The following is an 18,474-nucleotide window of genomic DNA, read 5'->3' on the forward strand; positions in this document are numbered from 1 at the left end:
ATACCCTTTGAGAATATTTGCAGCGGAGCACACTCGCTGTAGTTTGCTTTTGAGCGACGCTGCAATAAGGTAACAAAATGTGGGCGAAGTGAAGCGGCTATAAATAGTAGCAGACGCCTTGGGAGCCTCGTCGTCTGACAGTTGCTAAAACTATGCCAACGGCACTTAAGGTTAAAGCAGCAGCCATAAAGCTAGCTAAGCAAAGGGCACATCGGGCAGATGGGGCAGGGACATGGGCACGGGCACCGGGTCAGAGTGCCAGACAAGGGGATCTGCCAAGGGGTCAGTTTGACAGTCCGTTAGTCAATGGGTAAGCGTGCAACAGTTGGTTGCACACTCGTTGCTTTTTGGCACGCTCTGCCATGGCAGCAGCAGCAGCAGCAGCAGCAGCAGGAGCAGCAGCAGCAGGAACAGTAAGAGCAGCAGGGCGGCAGCACAGAATGACAACCGCAGCGACACGGCAATTTCGCAGGCCACTTCGAGTGAGCACAAACAAAGTGGCCAAAATGGCTGCGCTGTTGTTGTTGTTGTTGTTGTTGTTCGTGTTGTGGCTTGAACAAATGTTTTTGAATACCGGTTGAAGAATGTTGAGAGCTCTTTGTGTGCTTTGGTGTATACGTTGCGTATACGTAATGTGGAGCTCAGGCTGTTTTTTTTTCTTCAATTATCAGAAAGTACCCAGTACTTATTAATTAGGTACTTAAGCGTATTTTTATTTTAATGCATACATGAATGCCGTGAAGTATTAAAGTATTAAAATTATGAAAATGAGAGATTAACTTAAGATATTTTTATATTATTTAAATGCATATTCAGAGAAAAAAGTAAATAAATAAATTGGGATAGAGATATATGAGTGTCTCAGGTATATTCATATAAGAGAAACTTCAGTACAAGGCGAATGCAGACTGCGAATGGGTTACTGAAATAATTATTAAAATATGTTGCCTACTTTTTGGGGCTTTAATTATGAATAAAATATTGAAATCTGAAAAAAATATGAAGGTTTACAAAAGGCTTGTAGTTTGTGTTAAGAACTACCGAGAAATTTTCTAAATTTATTGTAATAAAAAATTGTAATGAAATTCCCTTTAAAACATTTAAATTCGATGAAGCACATCTTAGATACTTCTGACTAGACTCTAATATATTTCGTTGAATTTCATTCACAACGCTCCGCTGGCGCCGGATACGGGCGAACTATTAATTTGTTATCCCTTTTGCAGTACTGACAAATTCTTACAATTAGAGCAGGCGCCGCTTTTAACGCTCGCTGCATCTTTTGCCGCGCTTCGCAAATATTTGGCGCAATTTTTCATATTAAACGACAGCAGGCGGATGGAAAGGAGCCGAGGTCGAGGAGGATGAGTGTGGCGAACAGCAGAAGGTCGCCGGAAAGTGGCACGAATAAAAATTGCAGTTGGGGGCTGTAAAAACGGCGCTCAACTGGCGCCAACTGTGATCAATCTTCATTGCAGAGCCATGCGGGTTGGGGCTAGGGCAGCGAGCAGCGGCCTTGCTGGCTGTCTGAGCAGGGCCTGCTGTCCGTAGTCCAGTGGTCCATTCAGTTGCATATTTTCGGCGTTGCAGGCAACGGCACTCAAGCATGACAAGTCAAACCAGCCAGCTGCTCGGCCCGCGCTTGTACTTGTCCGGGGAAACAAACAAACTGGCAAACAGAAGGAGAGCAATCCTTTTACTAGCCGAAATGCAAAGCAACTGCCGGAAGAAGGAACAGGAGCAGTGCCCAAAGAACTGGGGAAAGAGAAATGGCCAACTAACAACACAGGAAAATTGCAAAATATTTGCAATTGTCGCCATTGCCGACACACACACACACACATGCACACATATATATATTTTACACACTAAAAAACAGGCAAACAAAAAAAAAGCTAGAAAAGCTGGCAGAAGCCAACGCTGAAGCAATTGCCGAAATGAATGAAGATGAAGTAGCAGCCGGCATAACGGTACACTGACGAGAACATGCACATGGACAGGCGCATGGCAATGCTATTGGGATTGGCCAGGACTGGGCAGCAAGATTGATAGGTCACCAAAGGCCGTTCAGAGTTCATTGTGCCCCATCCGAAGCTAGAGAATTTATATGTGGTCAATGGCCAGCTGCAGGTGCGAATGCTCGAATGTAACATCTTCAAGGAAAAATATTATAATGAATATAAATAGAAAATATATCTCAAATCTAATCTAGATCAAACTTCTTCACTTGCAGTGTATTGCAAATGCGAGCACTCTCTGCTCTGTTGGCTCTAGATTTATATTTTCGCATTTAAAGATTCTTTCAGCCATGAAGCGCTGCTGCTTATTCATGCTCTTTTGCTTTGAGCTTTTTAGTTCTGCTGTGATATAATCTGCTATAGTGGTTGCCTTATGCGGTTTGCTTTTCAGCTTTTTTACGCGAATTGCCCAAGACGTAGACTCATTTTTGTTTAATTGCTGTTGCTGCAGCAGCTGCATTGTTCGCAGCTCGTCGCTTGTCTTTTGTTGCTCGGCACTTGATACTTTCCACTCGTCACTTTCCTCTCGTTACTTTGGCACTCGCTGCCCTTGGTCCCCCTTCTTCGGTGTCGCCGTCGCCGTCGTCGTCGTCTCGTCTCGTCGCTCGACACTTGCCAAATGACTTTGGAAAATCTCTTTCATTTCTTTATGGATTTTTTGTTGTTTGTTTTTGTTTTCGTCGCTTTTGTTTTTGTTTTTGTTGCTGCTGTTTGCTTCGAGTATTTGCAGTCATTTGTATTACTTTTGCTATCGTTGCTATCGTTGTTGTTGTTGTTGCTGCTGCTGCATTTGTGCATTGGAAGGCTCTACCGGCCCAACCTCGCCATCGTCGAGGTCTCTCATTGTAAATTGCTTTTTGTTTGACAAGTGTTGGGCTTGAAAAAGTGTGTAGGCCCTCTTAGCCAAGAGCTGGCAGTTGGGCAGTGAGGCAGTGAGAGGGGCAGCCAAACGTTGAGTAAGCCGACGAGCAAAGTTTCATTTTTTACTGCTGCTGTGCTGCAATGTATAAACGAGTCTAAACTACCTGTTTACATAGAACTCTGCCTTCGAGCTAATGAGTTTTGCTGTAATAGAGAAAGTTTTCGCTTTCGTACAAATCGACCAAGCTATCAGCTAAACTAAATTGCAGCAAGCAAAGTTTACGTTGGATGAAACTAGCCCCAGGAGCCTGCTCGACCTGTGACTTATTTATTGACAGGTATTTAATTAAGGGGTTTTCAAGGGATATTTAAACGAGAAATACGTGCTATAGAATACATATATTTATTCTATATTCTTGACTCATTTGCATCTGCTTCTATATCACCATAAATCTCATTAAACTTGTTCTGAGCTCATATCTAAAATGTTAGCCTCTTTGGCGATTATTTCAGTCCGTTTAGCTAAGAATTGCACAGCAGCTGCTAAGGAACAAAAGCTTCTGAATGAGAAAAGGAGCTTAACTAAATCTTTGCTGTTACATTTATTTGAATGCAATTGCCACTGCTGCGCAGCTTACTGCTGGACTTTAAGTACATTTCACTAACTAACTGCCGGGCGAACTGTCTTCAAGTCCAAGAGAAAGAGAAACCAATTTTGGCGAATCGATAAAACCAACATTAATGCCTTAATTTTGAGCTCAACAACGAAAGTTGCAAGCGGAGCGATGAGAAAGAGACAACAAGTGAGTCAGTAAGAGAGAGCGAGAGAAAGCTAGAGCCGAAAAACGCGTCTAACAGGCAATTTTTAGCGAAGAGAAAAAAATAAAAGAAAATCTCGTGCACAAAGTTTTCGCACGATTTTAACGCATTGCAAAGCGCTGCTTAAGCCATAAAAGTGCTGCCAGGCTCGGGGCTGCACGGGAGTAGGGGATCAAGAGAGAGGGTTGCACTGAGCAGGGGTCAGGCAGCAGGTTACAAGGAAGCTAACGCCAGCTGTAGGAATCGGGGTGAGCAAAAAACTTGGCAGCAGACCTGCGGAATGATAAAAATTTTTAGCGCGACAAGTTTGCTTTTTCAATTTGATGTAAAGCAGGCTTACTGGACACGGCCAGGGGTAAGATGTTAACGGGGCAAGAAAGGGAGAAACAGAGGGAGAGAGACGAAGAAAAAGTTGGGGTTTTAACTGTAACAGTAAAGACTGTTCTGCCTGGGTAGTTACGCGCATCTTGTGCCAGGGGAGCGACGTGCGTGCAGCGTAAATTGAAAATTGCTTGAATTGCATTTTTCGCTGAAGACGGCGACTGATGAGGGCCTGCGAACCCAAAGGGAAGCTGAGAGGGAAGTTGAGTTGAGTGAATTCGCAGAAGGCGCTCTGCACACACACACACACAGACAGACAAATAGCTGACGAGAATGCGCCTTGGAGGCTGACAACGTGGCGTATGAGCAACGTGCAGCTCAAGTGGCACAGGCCGCCATTTTATGTTTGTTTTGACAGATTCCCAACTGGCATGCAGCTAAGCCTTACACACACACACATCCAAACACGCATACCCCCAGTCGCCTCTTAAGTTGCTTGTTTGCGTAATTAAATCATTGCTAGTGACTTTGCTTTATTTGCGCAGCATGTGGGTGCAGGCTATAAGCGCCACGCCTGCAGCTGAGCGGCTGCTGAGAAAGTGGAGTAGGAGATTGAAGCAGCGAGCAGCATTCCTTGGGCACGCACATCTCATATCACACAGCGCCGCACAGCCAATGCATACTTCGCGGCCACAGAGCGTAATTGGAACTGCGGATGTGGAAACCAAACAGTGCAAATGACTTTGAGCTGCACTTTTCTGTTTTTTCCCCTCCCCTGTGCCGTTCCTCGTCGACTGCTTTGTGCGGAGCAATGCATGTGGACAAGAAACTGACATGATTGCTTATGCCTCGCCTAAGGCGGGCTGGGTAATTGAAAAGTGGGGGCGCGGTGGGCGGCCCACTCCACTCTGCAGTATTTATCCCAAATATACGTTAACGACCAAAGATCAAATGCTCGAGGCATTCGACAGTGCGTTGAACGCATCGATTGTAAAAGGGGAACGATTGGAACTTTAATTTAAAAATCTTCAATATGGTAGAGAAAAGTATTAAATAATAAATATAAACTCTAAATTATTGACAGTTTTCCCATAAATAGAAACCAGACTTAGCCAAGTTGTTAGAGCTTAAAACTTATGACCAGCTTCTGCCAAGTTTTAATAATTCCATGGTAAAGCCACCCTGTTCTAACTACATGAACTTTGAATTGAAGTACAACCAAGCACTTATTCTATATAGCTGGCTGTTGGGTTTATTAAAATGCTCCGAGTTTATTAAACTTACCTTTTAAAAACTAAATGTGTAGCTGAGTTGATTTAATGTTGTTAATACGCTTGAGCAGATGCTGAAATGAGAACACAAAAAAAAATTGATTAAATATGAGTTTTTTGTTTTTAAAGTTTATTAAAGCCATACGGGGTATTCTAGTATCATTGAACATTAAATTAACTGTTATAATTTTAATATTGATCTAGTTCAAGTTATAAGCTAAAATTTTTTCGTTTTATCATTATAATGCGTGGTGCATGCCTCAGCTCGCAGTTGATTGCTCTCCAAAAAGAGTGAATTATCCAAAAAGTTTTCCCCAATCAATGTGCTCGAGTCATTTCCATTTACATTTGGAAATTTATTTAAAGCAACTTTTACTTAAACTTTACCATTCGCCTCAACCATTTGCCATTTACTTTTGATTTTTGTTAGTTTTGCTGTTTTTGTTGTTTTTGTTTGCATTATTTATTTTGAAGCTGTCAACTGCCTAAGTCCCTAGGGTGCTGTCATTTGCACCCCTTTGCTCGCCCGCTCACCCGCTCGCCCGCTCTGACTGTCTGGTTGACTAATCAAGCCGAATGAAATGAAACTTTTTCCATTTAATGTCCATAGTTGTTACTGCTGCTGCTGCCACATAAAAAGTTCTATAAAAATTGTGATAAATATCCAGAGCGACCTGCGAGACACGAAGGGCCAAACAACATTTGCTCCGAGGGTTCCACACAGATATTCAAAACTGCAAATAGGACACAGCTTGAACCCGTCTTCTACTGCTTCTTCTTCTTCTCCTGCCAGGACGAGACAATGTAAAGAATAAAGTAAACGAGTCGAGACATTGCAATTGATAAGCAGCAACAACAGCGATTGCAGATGTCCCGGAGCAAGGATATATTAAAGGATAAACAAGTTATGTCAAATGCTAGAGATGGCAGCGTGAGTCGTGTAAGCAACAAAATATGACTAGAAATATTAAATAAATACTGCAAATATTTGCTGATCCCATGCAAAAATAGGGAAATAGACGATGCCCCTTGACAACAGGATTAAAGATTTTTCATAAAAATGCTAGAAAAATGTGAGAATTGCATTGACATAGGTGGCCTTTGTGCATTGTAGGCGAGCATTCTGCTTTTCCCGGCTGTGGCTCTGGCTTTTCATAGCTCTTTTCTCTTTTCGCATCTTGTGCAAATATTTATGTAAACAAGCAAAATGCATTATGTGCCCAGTGCTGTCTTTATTATATTTCCAAAAGGCAGCAAACAAATGGCCAAAGTTCAGCAAGGAGCCAGCAGGAGGCAGCAGGCAGCCAGGCATACAGGAAACAGACAGCAGTCGGGCTAGCGGAGTAGTGGGGGACTGGCGGGGCGGCTTGCCTGGTTGGCTGTTTGGCTGGCAGCGAGCAGCCGTTAGCAGCCAGAAGCAACAGCTCTCCAATTGAAAGTCAAAACAAACGAACTGCAGTTTGCCACACCCACACCCCCACCCACACCCACACACACACACATAGATCCTGCCATTGTCTTTGGGCATATAGTTTTGGCTTTCGGCACGTTTGCCATTATGCATATGCTTCCACATATTCTCTATCGCTTTCTCTCTCTCTCTCTCGCTGGTTCCTTTTGCCTTTGACTTGCCTGCAGCCGGAAACGGAAATGAAGCACAAAACTTGCATAGCATAAGCTGCGCCCAGGCACAGCCATAATAGTTAACTACATGCATGAAGCTAACTTTTTCATCTTTTTGCTTTTTTTAATTCTGCTTAATGTTTACTCATTTTACGTTTCTTTCCGACCATTATTTAAAATTATTTTATGACCAGCTCTGACCATGATTTACTTATAAAAGCCAGGCCATAATTCATGCTGCGGACTAATTGTCTGCAAAAATGCTCCGAAAGCCGGAGCTTAATTGAAATGCGAGCCGAGCAGCTGGCAAACTGTTTGCAGCCGGACTCAAGAGCTGGGCACATGTTTGGCTTCTGTTTATGAAGGCAGCCCTAAATTAAGTGCTTAGTCAAAGTGTTGGCACATTGCGCATACGTCACGTTGACTGCCAAGCTGCCAGCAAGTCCTCCAAGTTTCTCCTTGGTCCACATGGAAGCTGCAAGTCAATTTACGACCGCATGTGAGTGGGTAAACGAATGAAATGTGAATAAGCTCAGTTGCTGCTCCCACTGGGTGTGGCATAGCTTTAGAGGAAAAGAAGTCAACTTATGGCCCAGACTATGTCAAGGTACGTTTCAAATTGAGTCAAGTTATCTTTTATTATGATACAAGCTGTGTTTGCTCGAGCTGTGCTTGGGGTGGAGTGAAATATAAATGAGTATGTTGAGGGTTTTCGTTGCCTGTTTTTGCTACTTTCGCCCATTACATTCATTAATAAAGCTCTAATAAGCACATAATTAACTAATATCCAATCAGCGAATGTGTAGCATGGCTTCAGATCTTTTTCGTTTCCTTCTTCTTTTCTTTTCATTTTTGTGCGTTGCTCTCGTTTATCTCTCTTGCAGATTGATTTTTTATCTTTTAATGGCAAAAGCAGCAGCAAAGTGCCTTCTTGACTTCGATTTATTACAGCTCTTGGCTGCCAACAATAAATCGTGGCCATCTTCAGGCTGAAGCTTTTGTTGCTGCTGTTGCTTTTGTTGTTCTTAGCCTGTCTGTGGCAAGCTCTGGCTCCTGTGGTTTGTTTCTTCTGTCTCTTATCTTTCTTGTACACATATGTGTCGCATGCATTATCCATTGTTGTTTAGCGCCCCACACAGTCGTCTGCCCGCTTCATGCCTGATTTTGACAACAGACCGTCCCCCTCTCTATCCGCAACTCACATTTACATGCTTGGGCGCATTAGTCGAGGATTTTGCTATTCTCTGGTAAATCATTTTCGTGCCAATTTCATCGGACCCGGTCTTTGGTTGAGTTCATTGAAATTCTATGCGGAATATGAGCTGTCTGTCATGCATACATAGTTGATTGGCTGTTGTATATTATTCAAAACTGAGTAGAGTCCTGCCACAAAATTTGCACATATTTTATACATTAGAATCGCACAGCTTGTCGGCTCACTTGGGTTCCTTTAAGTGCATGTTATCTCTTTCAATTAAGCCTTCCAGTTTGTGCCCAGAATTTAACACATTGATGAGCACCGGCGCATCACATTGTCTGCTGCAGTGCCACGCCCACTCTCTGCCAGCTTGTCAACAATAACAACTGTCGAACATGATAAATTAGTGAGTGTGTCAGGCAGTAGGTTAGCAGGCACCCGGATTACCCCTTGGGCGACATTCTTTGGTCGGGTTTATGCGCTCAACTGCATTTTTCAGCACAGCGCCCCTCCCCTCCCCTTCCACCACAGGGGCTTGCATTGATGTCGCGTTAATTTGGCACCAGCTGCCAAATGTCAAAATGTCAAGTGAACAAAATTCCGCATCATGAGAAATGCATGTTCAAGCGGGCGTGCAAGTGGGTGGGTGTGTGTTAGTGTGTGTGTGCGTGTAACCGAAACCCCAGCCCAAAAGACTGCTACTCTCTGTATCTCTGCCCGCCATGCCCACACAACGTGCGACTCAACAAGCTGCATGCCTGTGTGAAATAGTTATCGAGTTTCCCTCTGAAAGCCCCTACCCTACCTACCCCTCATCATCATTATGATAATACCCATTATTAGCAGTTGCAAGCACTTTCAGGCTTCTGCATTTGCATTTCTCTGCCATGGCTCAGAGCTCTGTCCTACGTAAGCTGCGTAGTTTGGAAAGTCAAGTAACTTTGTGGCAAGGGAAAAAACTTAGTAAAACTTTGATTTTTCTTGCACATCTTAAGATATAATTTGAGTTCATATATAATAAAATCCGTCAATAAAGAATATCTGCAAAAAAATGGAAAAATGAGAATACTTTTTAAATGCAAAAAATTATTCAAATAAAACATATTATAGTCAAGTTAAGCTGAAAAGTTAATATAGGAAAATAATTGAGCAGATTGAAAATCATATGAAAATCTTTGCATTATATATAATAATATTTGCAAAAAGAAATTTAAGTTTTCTTTTTTTTTTTTTTTTTTTTAAGCGGTATGCTACACCTAAAACATTTGTAATTGATATTTTCTGTAAATTTCTTCATATTAGAAACCCATATTAGCTGCTCATCTACTTTTCCAACTCCCAGTTCCAAGGTCTTTGTTGGATAGTGTTGTCATAAAATCCACCGCTAAGCATGACGCGTCATGTGTTTGAGAGCAACTGTAGTCAGAGATTCACATAGAGTCTGCAGTCTGCCGCCCACGACAAAACGCCCTTGATTTATGTACACATTATAACCAATTACATGAGCCGGCTAAGCAGAAGTGCCAGCGGCAGTTACGACTCCAAGTCTAATTCCGACTTTGAATGGCAAACAGGGCGTACGGGCGGGGAATTCATATTTTGGGGCGCTAATTGAATTAGCGGCTGCTCAGTCGGCGTCCTCCTCTTGGGGTTATGGTCGTGATTTCATGATTACATTTGCCCCACAACAGCCGTAGCTGGGGGCCGGCTGCTCGGCCTGGATGGAATGTTTGTCTGTGATTACAGATACACCGTTAGCCGGGATTTGCGTGCCGATTGTGCCATGTCACACATTGAAGGCGGAAGTCGGAAGTTACTTGTAAATCCTATTGAGCATTGAATATAATTAAATTTCAGATGGCAGCAGAAGGCTTATCCGACAGTTAGAGGCGGCCAAATGCATCTCAGTTAATAGAGCCTGGAAATTGGCCATCAAACAATTTGCTGCCAACTGCCAGCTGATTTAGCTGCTGCTGAGTGCACCAAATTAGATGTGGCTGCTCTTTAGGTAATTGCCTTAAGTTAAGCAGATGGCTAACCCGATTATGACAGGCAACTGATTAAGCTGCACTTGATTAAGTTGACTCCGGCTTTAACTGGCAAATCAATCAATGTCAAGAAAATGTAAAGCATTCGCCTGCCATTGAAGGGAATGTGAAATTAATATGGTCGAAATTTGTAAATGGCATTTGCAAATGCAAATGCAAAGTGACTCAAGCTAAAGCTGAAATGAAATTGACATTGAAATGTTCTCCCCACTACAAGATACAAGATAGAGGATAAAAGATTCAGGATACGAGATACTAGATATTAGATACTAGATACTAGATACTAGATATTAGATATTAGATATTAGATATTAGATATTAGATACTAGATACTAGAAACTAGAAACTAGATACAAGATACAAGATACATGATACAAGATACTAGATACTAGATACTAGACACTAGATACTAGATACTAAATACTAGATACTAGATACTAGATACTAGATACTAGATACTAGATACTAGATACTAGATACTAGAAACTAGATACAAGATACAAGATACAAGATACAAGATACAAGATACAAGATACAAGATACAAGATACAAGATACAAGATACAAGATACAAGATACAAGATACAAGATACAAGATACAAGATACAAGATACAAGATACAAGATACAAGATACAAGATACAAGATACAAGATACAAGATACAAGATACAAGATACAAGATACAAGATACAAGATACTAGATACTAGATACTAGATACTAGATACTAGATACTAGATACTAGATACTAGATACTAGATACTAGATACTAGATACTAGATACTAGATACTAGATACTAGATACTAGATACTAGATACTAGATACTAGATACTAGATACTAGATACTAGATACTAGATACTAGATACTAGATACTAGATACTAGATACTAGATACTAGATACTAGATACTAGATACTAGATACTAGATACTAGATACTAGATACTAGATACTAGATACTAGATACTAGATACTAGATACTAGATACTAGATACTAGATACTAGATACTAGATACTAGATACTAGATACTAGATACTAGATACTAGATACTAGATACTAGATACTAGATACTAGATACTAGATACTAGATACTAGATACTAGATACTAGATACTAGATACTAGATACTAGATACTAGATACTAGATACTAGATACTAGATACTAGATACTAGATACTAGATACTAGATACTAGATACTAGATACTAGATACTAGATACTAGATACTAGATACTAGATACTAGATACTAGATACTAGATACTAGATACTAGATACTAGATACTAGACACTAGATACTAGATACTAGATACTAGATACTAGATACTAGATACTAGATACTAGATACTAGATATGCAAAGCAAAAATTCTTAGATTAAAACTACGTCGATGCTGGCAGCTTAATTAATTTCTTTTCTGCTTTGCGCCAATGATTTTTCTTCGTTTGATATTATTCTTTTTCTCTTTACAGCAAAGAAACCGCTTCGTCTGGCTGGCGGAGGGGAGCGGCGGGACGGAAGGTCAAAGGCTGTCGGAATAATCAACGCGCTCATTGAAAAATGCAGGGCGACAGTTTCACTGCAGCGACTGTGGAACAGGAATGAAAATGGTAATGGGATTGGCATTGGGAATGGGAATGGGAATGGGAGTCGGAATGGAAATGGGAGTGGGTTGTGTGGGCGATCCCTTGCGCTTTGAAGGCAACGTCCACTGCCTGAATGCTGCTACCGTTCGGAATTTCTCTTTTGTGCCTTGGGCCGCGCATCGTGTTGTATTGTGTTGTGTCATGTGCGTGATTTATGTCACACGAAATGCAAATACATGAGTAAACATGCAAAACATTTCACAGACCATGATATACCGCACACACACAGCGACATTTCTACATACATATATATCTCTGTGTATATGTGAGAATATGTGTATATAGAGATATGTGGAGTTCGACGATTGTCTGCAGACGTCGCTTTTTGCTGAGCTCTGGAAATGCGCGTGTCTCTAACGCAACGTCCAATGTATTCACGTTCTTTAAATAAACCTCAAACGCATGAATAGAGACTATTGGGGGGGATGGAACAAGGTGTACTCTGGCATTCTGCAGTGGGTCTTAAATGGGGAGAAAATGACGCTTTAAATATGTCAAAGCGAGGAGTGCATATAACATTCTGTGCATTAGTTTGTATAGCATCATAAATGTAATTGCGATGTTTTAAGAAATAAAGCATTTTGCAAACGAGCAAATTCGTCATAAATATTTATACTGTTATATAAGTTGTTATATTACAGACTAATTGTAGCTCGGCATGTATGTAATTTGTAGACAAACTGTTATATTGCACAAATGCTACATACATAATATGTGTAATGAATGTGTACTAATGTTCTGCAATTGTATTCTTTATAGCTGTACTAACTGTTATATTTCATAATATTAATGGTACTGTAGCATTATGCAAATGCTTCAAATCTTTTTTTTTTGTCCCTTGGGTATCTGAATAATAATCAATTTAATGCATCCATCTGCTCAGCCACGCCCACCTATTATTAATTCGCTGCCAATCAGCTACTCAATCAATTTGACACGTTTCGTTAACCATTTTAATCGATTGCCCTTGTCAGAAAATTAACGTTGAGCATTTTAAACAGTTGTCGTCAAAAAAAATAAATAAATTTTCATAAAAAGAATTTCAAGTGAATAATGCAATTTAAACTTATTGCCAATTATTAATTAATTCATATAAATTAATAATGAAAAAAAAAATGCATTAAAATAACTGTCAGATGCTATAAATAATAGTATTAGTTTACATTAATGAAGTAGGAACGCAATTTGTTATTTTTAAATAATAAATAAACATATAGCAAATTACCCGGATTGAAAATGACAGAAAATTATGTAAACAGAAATCATTTTTAATACTGCACATAAAATGAAATTAATGTTTCGTTTTGATTAAATAGTTATAATTCGAAAGCTTCTTTTCCGGTTTAACTATTTACCATCCAAGCATATGTCCATTTGTATGTCCAGCTGAGATGGCTCAGTCAAATAATTTCAAATTTAAATGCATAAATGTCTGGGTCAAATTATGCGAATAACTAGTTGGCCAGTTTGTTGTTGTTACAAGTTAGCTAAAAGCTTAGTATAAATTTAGAATTATATATAAATGTTATACGTGCATATTATGTATATTTATATTTTAGATGCAAGTATCATCGCTGTAGCACACCAAATTTGAAAATGTGAACTGTAATTCCAACATTTGGCTTTAATTTGCTCAAAGTTGCCAAATGACTCAATGCATGACTGCCCAAGTAGCTTGATTGATTGATTGATTGATTGATTGAATTGACTGATTACAATTGCATGCATTCGCTCACGGCGAATTTGCTTTGTAATTGTTGTTGTTGTTGTTAATTAGCCTATGCACCTGTGCACAGAACCCAAATTTTAGATCAATAATCATTGGACAAATTTTGTTGTGGCTTTTATTATATGTGTGTGTCTGTATGGTTGTGTGCTTGTGTGTGTGTCTGATTGTGATTGTGTTTGCATGTGTCGGCACTTTTCCCAACACTGATAACAATCAACTCACATGTAGTTCTCGACCCTTTATAACCCCCCCCCCTCCCCTCTCTCTCTCTCTCTCTTTCTCGCTCTCTGTCTTCCAGCCACATTGCTATCGCTGAATGGGTAGGCGAAGCAAACGAAAGACAAACACTGAGAAAGAACATACGAAAATGCCCTAGGTGAGATGGCTCAACGGCTAAATACCCTATACATTTCGTATATATATATATTTGGAGCTCACCTATTTGGTGAGCCATTTATAATATAATTTAGAGGTATATCGGTTCCAATTTTTGAAAGTTTTTTAGCATTTCAGCATCGTTAAACCAATATACCCATTAAGCTTCATATCGTGGGCTACGGGATATTAAAACGCTGAGGTGGCCCGCCACAAAGTAAACGGCGTGTAAAACGTCGGCACAGATATAGCCAGATATATAATGCTTACACACGTCGCTCTTCTTTTTCTTCTGCTAGTTGTTGTTGCCGCCGCTTTTACTGCTGCTGTTGCTGCTTTGTGGTGAGGTTGGGAAAAATGCAGCATAAAGCAAATCGTGTCAATGACATTTGGTGACATACGCCAAAGTGTGTACAGATACACACACACAGATAAACACAAAGAGAGGGCGCAGTGTGGATGGCGACTAGCCAAGAAAGATGCTCGACTGCTTGGGCTAGAAAAAATTCAATACAGATACGAGAAAAATTCCTACGAAACGAGCTACACAACGGGTTCTACTTTACCTAAGTGGGCGACGATTGCTCCAAGGAAGCCGTGCAGCGGGGCAGTGGGACAGCGGGGAAGCGGACAGCGGTGTGTTGGTGCTGGCATGTCACACAGTTTACCGCTATGCTTAGCAGGCGCCGCTATTAATAGAAACACTTTTTTTTGTTGTTGTTCTATTTTTTTTTTTTTTATTTTATTTTTTTTTTTTTTTTTGGGTCATTATGTGAACTGCTAATGGTAACTGCGGCACCCAATTTGATTGAGGTGACCCAATCTAAATAGCTAAGAGTTGGGTACCGAAAGGTTCAGTGAGCATTTCTCTTCGGTTTCTGTTTAGCTTTCAATTAATTGTGTGATTGATTTGAGAATTCTTTGGATTCTTGAAATGTGAATGGGGAAAATGGGTCGAAAATCCACTCAAAAAGATTACCTTTGCCTTGTTGAATTAATTAGAGAAGAAGAGTATCAGTTGATATTATGATTTATAACTGATGTTAAATATGTTTCGTTATCTGACATTGTATTACATATGCTAACTAATAATACTATAAAGACTCCTTTTATTTAAGGGTAATGTGGTCCTATTTAAAGAAAGTACATAATGGATATGTAAAACTCGTTGAGTGTAACAACTTTACAATACATCTACAATATTAAGCTGTTATTCCAATGCAGGCAGAATAATATTACTGTTATTATTGCGTAAAAATCAATATGCACCTCTTCTACAAGACTTTGTTTATATGACTTTCTCGCTTTAATGATTTTTGTGACATCAAAATTTCTAATTTAACTATAATAATAAATGTTGGCTGTGATAAAATACACAGCTTTTAGTTAACTATTATAAATAGCTAACTGATGAGTTTACATAACTGTTGCCATAACTGTTATATATCTATTTACAATCAATTTATGAAGGTAAACACAAATAAAAATCCACATGGAGGTCAAAGGCATTTCAAAGGGGTTTGCCTACCGAAATGTACTTCATTTAGTAATTATCTGGCAAGCAATTAATGGCTATAAAGCACCAAATGTAATATATCTAATTAGCAGGTGAGTTTATTGAATTTAACAGCCGTTACAATTTGCCCTCAATTTCAGTTGACTTCATTTGCATGTGATCGATCGTGGATGGGTATATTTCGCAGTTCAATTGTCGAGCTAAATATTTATTTGCTTGCATTTCAATTTGGATATCAGTTTCGAGCCAATTCCTGTTTTATCGCCGTATTATTCGATATTTTGTTGTTTTTGGTGTTTGCCTTCGCTGCTAAATAATGTCATTTGCATAGTGTTTTTTTTCGATGGTCATTTAGCTGACCGCAGCCGATTTTATTTTCTACATTGCTTCTGCTTCTTTTTTTGCGTTGTATTGCAGTTCTGAATACGAGTCAATTTTAGAGTGAAATTCCATCAAAATACGCGCAGCATAAAACCGAATTTAAATGAATCAACAAAAAGTGAAAAATGAATAAAGGCATTCGAAATTTCGCGCAGTTTCTGTAGCTTTTTGTCACCCACGAAAATTGTGAATTGTAATTGTAGACTCCCTCCGGACAGCCCAAACACGGGGCTTTTGTTTATATTGTGACTGGTTGACATGTGTATTTAATTTCATTAAAAATGTTATTTGCAGCACAATACATTTAAAATACATGATATTCAAATTAAACAAAATGCTAATCAACACATAGCATTCAGCATTGAAATAATGGATATGTTAGACAGTCAAAGGAATGATGCCTGTAATGTAGAAATTGTTTTGTTCAAATATATACACAAAACACTGTTTCACTTTAATCTGCCATCAACAGCAGATAGAAAACATGTGACGTTTATATTTGACATGCACATTCATACAATCAGATTAATATTTAACAGACTTTACAATAGACTGAACAGACAGTTTCAATTTAAAGGGAGTTCAACATATTGGCTGGCCTTAATGGCAGCATTTCAAGTAATGACAAATGGAACCATTGAAAGCCTTGAAGCGTATTACGAGTACTTTTGCCACAAAGAGGCTGAAATTGTCAACTGTGTGCGCATAATGACAGCTAATGGCTTATTTAATAATTATATCAGCATGTATGCATTCCGTTTTAACATGATGTGTAATGCAGCTAAGAGCTGCCTCCATCAGTGTTGCCAGCTCCCTGTGGAGCTCCTATGTATGTACGATTGTGGATACAGGTTGGCTAAAAGGTGCTAAAGTATAGAGGAAAATGTTGGAACATACGCAAAATATAATTTCCTATTAGTATTTCCTATAAGTATTTTCTGTAATTTTTTTTCTATGTATTGATTTTAAGCAATTCCTCTTCGAAGTATTTTCTCAAAGTATTTCCGCTAAGTATTTATTCTTTCCTCTAAGTGTTTCGTTTAAGTATTTCCTCTAAGTGATTCCCCAAACTATTTCCCATAAGTATTTTCTCTAAGTATTTCTTCTAGGTATTTCACTCCACTTCACTTTACAGCACTGTACAAGTGACCTCACCGGACCTGGAAGGACTGAAGAAATGCTGCTGCTGCTGCCCTTTATATAGGGAGACTTTCAGTTGCACGAGTGACCTCACCGGGCCTGGGAGGACTGAAGAAATGCTGCTGCTGCTGCCCTTTATATAGTGAGACTTTCAGTCAAACTCTAAGTTGCTCTCAACCGTTGAGCCTGATGCCAGGTAGTGGTCGTTGCAGTCGACCAATGGGAACACTCTCTGCAGCTTCTAACATTCTAACTTCGTATTTCTTATATATAAATACCAAATGAGTACGGCTGCATATATAAAGAAAATTTAAATGATCTGTAGCTCTCTTTTGCATTTGTTAGGCAGACAGACAGGGAGACAGAAATACGGTACGATTAGCAAACAAATACGTTTACATAGTTAAATTGGATCACCTCATAACGCTGCTCAAGAATATATATGATTGTTAAGCCTGAATTATTAGATATCTGCAGTTTCTTCTACTCTATAGTTCTTTTAAGGACTAAGTCTTATGCATAGTCGCCTCAAATTCTGGTTATACCCATACTCATTTTCAAAGCAATTATTATTAATAGCCAATACCAATATCAAATAGGCTAGATCTAGCCTTAAATTGGCTAGACTGGCAACACCTCCTTTGGTTGGGCTGCCGTGTGATATGAAAATTGTAAGCAGGCATTACCAATGTCATTCGCCGCATATGTCAGTGAGTTAAAAGCAAACAGAATGCCGACTTGGGCTTGATAAGCAAGAGCAATGCTCGCAGATGTCCAGCTCGACAAAGTCCAGATGAGTCCTTAAAGCGAAACTTTGCCTTAGGAATTTGGAATTGGGAGGCTCAAGTTTTGGTGCAAAAAGTTACAGAACTTATTTTTTCTTGGCGCCGACTTCACAAATTAGTTTGCCCATAAATAGAAGCAGTTAAAAATATATATATATATATTAAATGTAATCTTGGCAAATATGCAAAGTTTGAAATGATCCCAAGCTGATGTTTGTAAGTGGACGACATTACATCAGCTGAAAGCAATTTGTTGGAAAGTCAACTGAGTGCAATTAAACTGGATCAGAGTGCCAGACTAAGAGATACCGTAGTTAGAATCAAAGGCAACTAATTAGCCACAGTATCAAATGCTTTTTGTTCATTGTCCCATTTATATGCAGACTCAATTTTTTCTATGATTTAAATACATAGATTACCAACAACTTTTTTTCATTCATTCCATTAAAATTGGCTGCAGTTCAGTAAAAAGGGAGAAAAACAATTTACAGTTGTATAAATTTTGCACAATTTGCATTCATAAAATGTCACAATAAACGCGCATAAATATTTATAAAGTCAGCTCAGATTTGGTCGGTTTCCATTTTCTTTTTGTTGCCGCACACCTGTGAGTGAGTGCATGGCAGTTTGCAACAGTTTGTGGCACATATTATTTATTTTTGTATGTTGCCCCTCGCTGTTTATCTCTTTATAACGGCACAACTGCAGTCTGTTGTCTCATATTATTTGCAATAATTTACATTTGCATTTT

The 18,474-nt window shown here is 39.4% G+C and overlaps 1 protein-coding gene across 1 annotated transcript in view; it reads right to left on the minus strand.

Annotated features, from left to right (window-relative positions):
• The window catches only part of LOC6574232 (trophoblast glycoprotein), a 47,087-nt gene that overhangs the window by 9,258 nt on the left and 19,355 nt on the right, over positions 1-18,474 (minus strand). The window contains exon 3 of the mRNA XM_002000254.4: positions 5,304-5,364. The gene's annotated coding sequence lies outside the window, so the exon portion shown is untranslated. The remainder of the gene's footprint in view (positions 1-5,303; positions 5,365-18,474) is intronic.

Source organism: Drosophila mojavensis, unplaced genomic scaffold (genome assembly GCF_018153725.1).
Source record: "Drosophila mojavensis isolate 15081-1352.22 unplaced genomic scaffold, ASM1815372v1 contig_277, whole genome shotgun sequence".
In the NCBI taxonomy this organism is placed as follows: Eukaryota; Metazoa; Arthropoda; class Insecta; order Diptera; family Drosophilidae; genus Drosophila; species Drosophila mojavensis.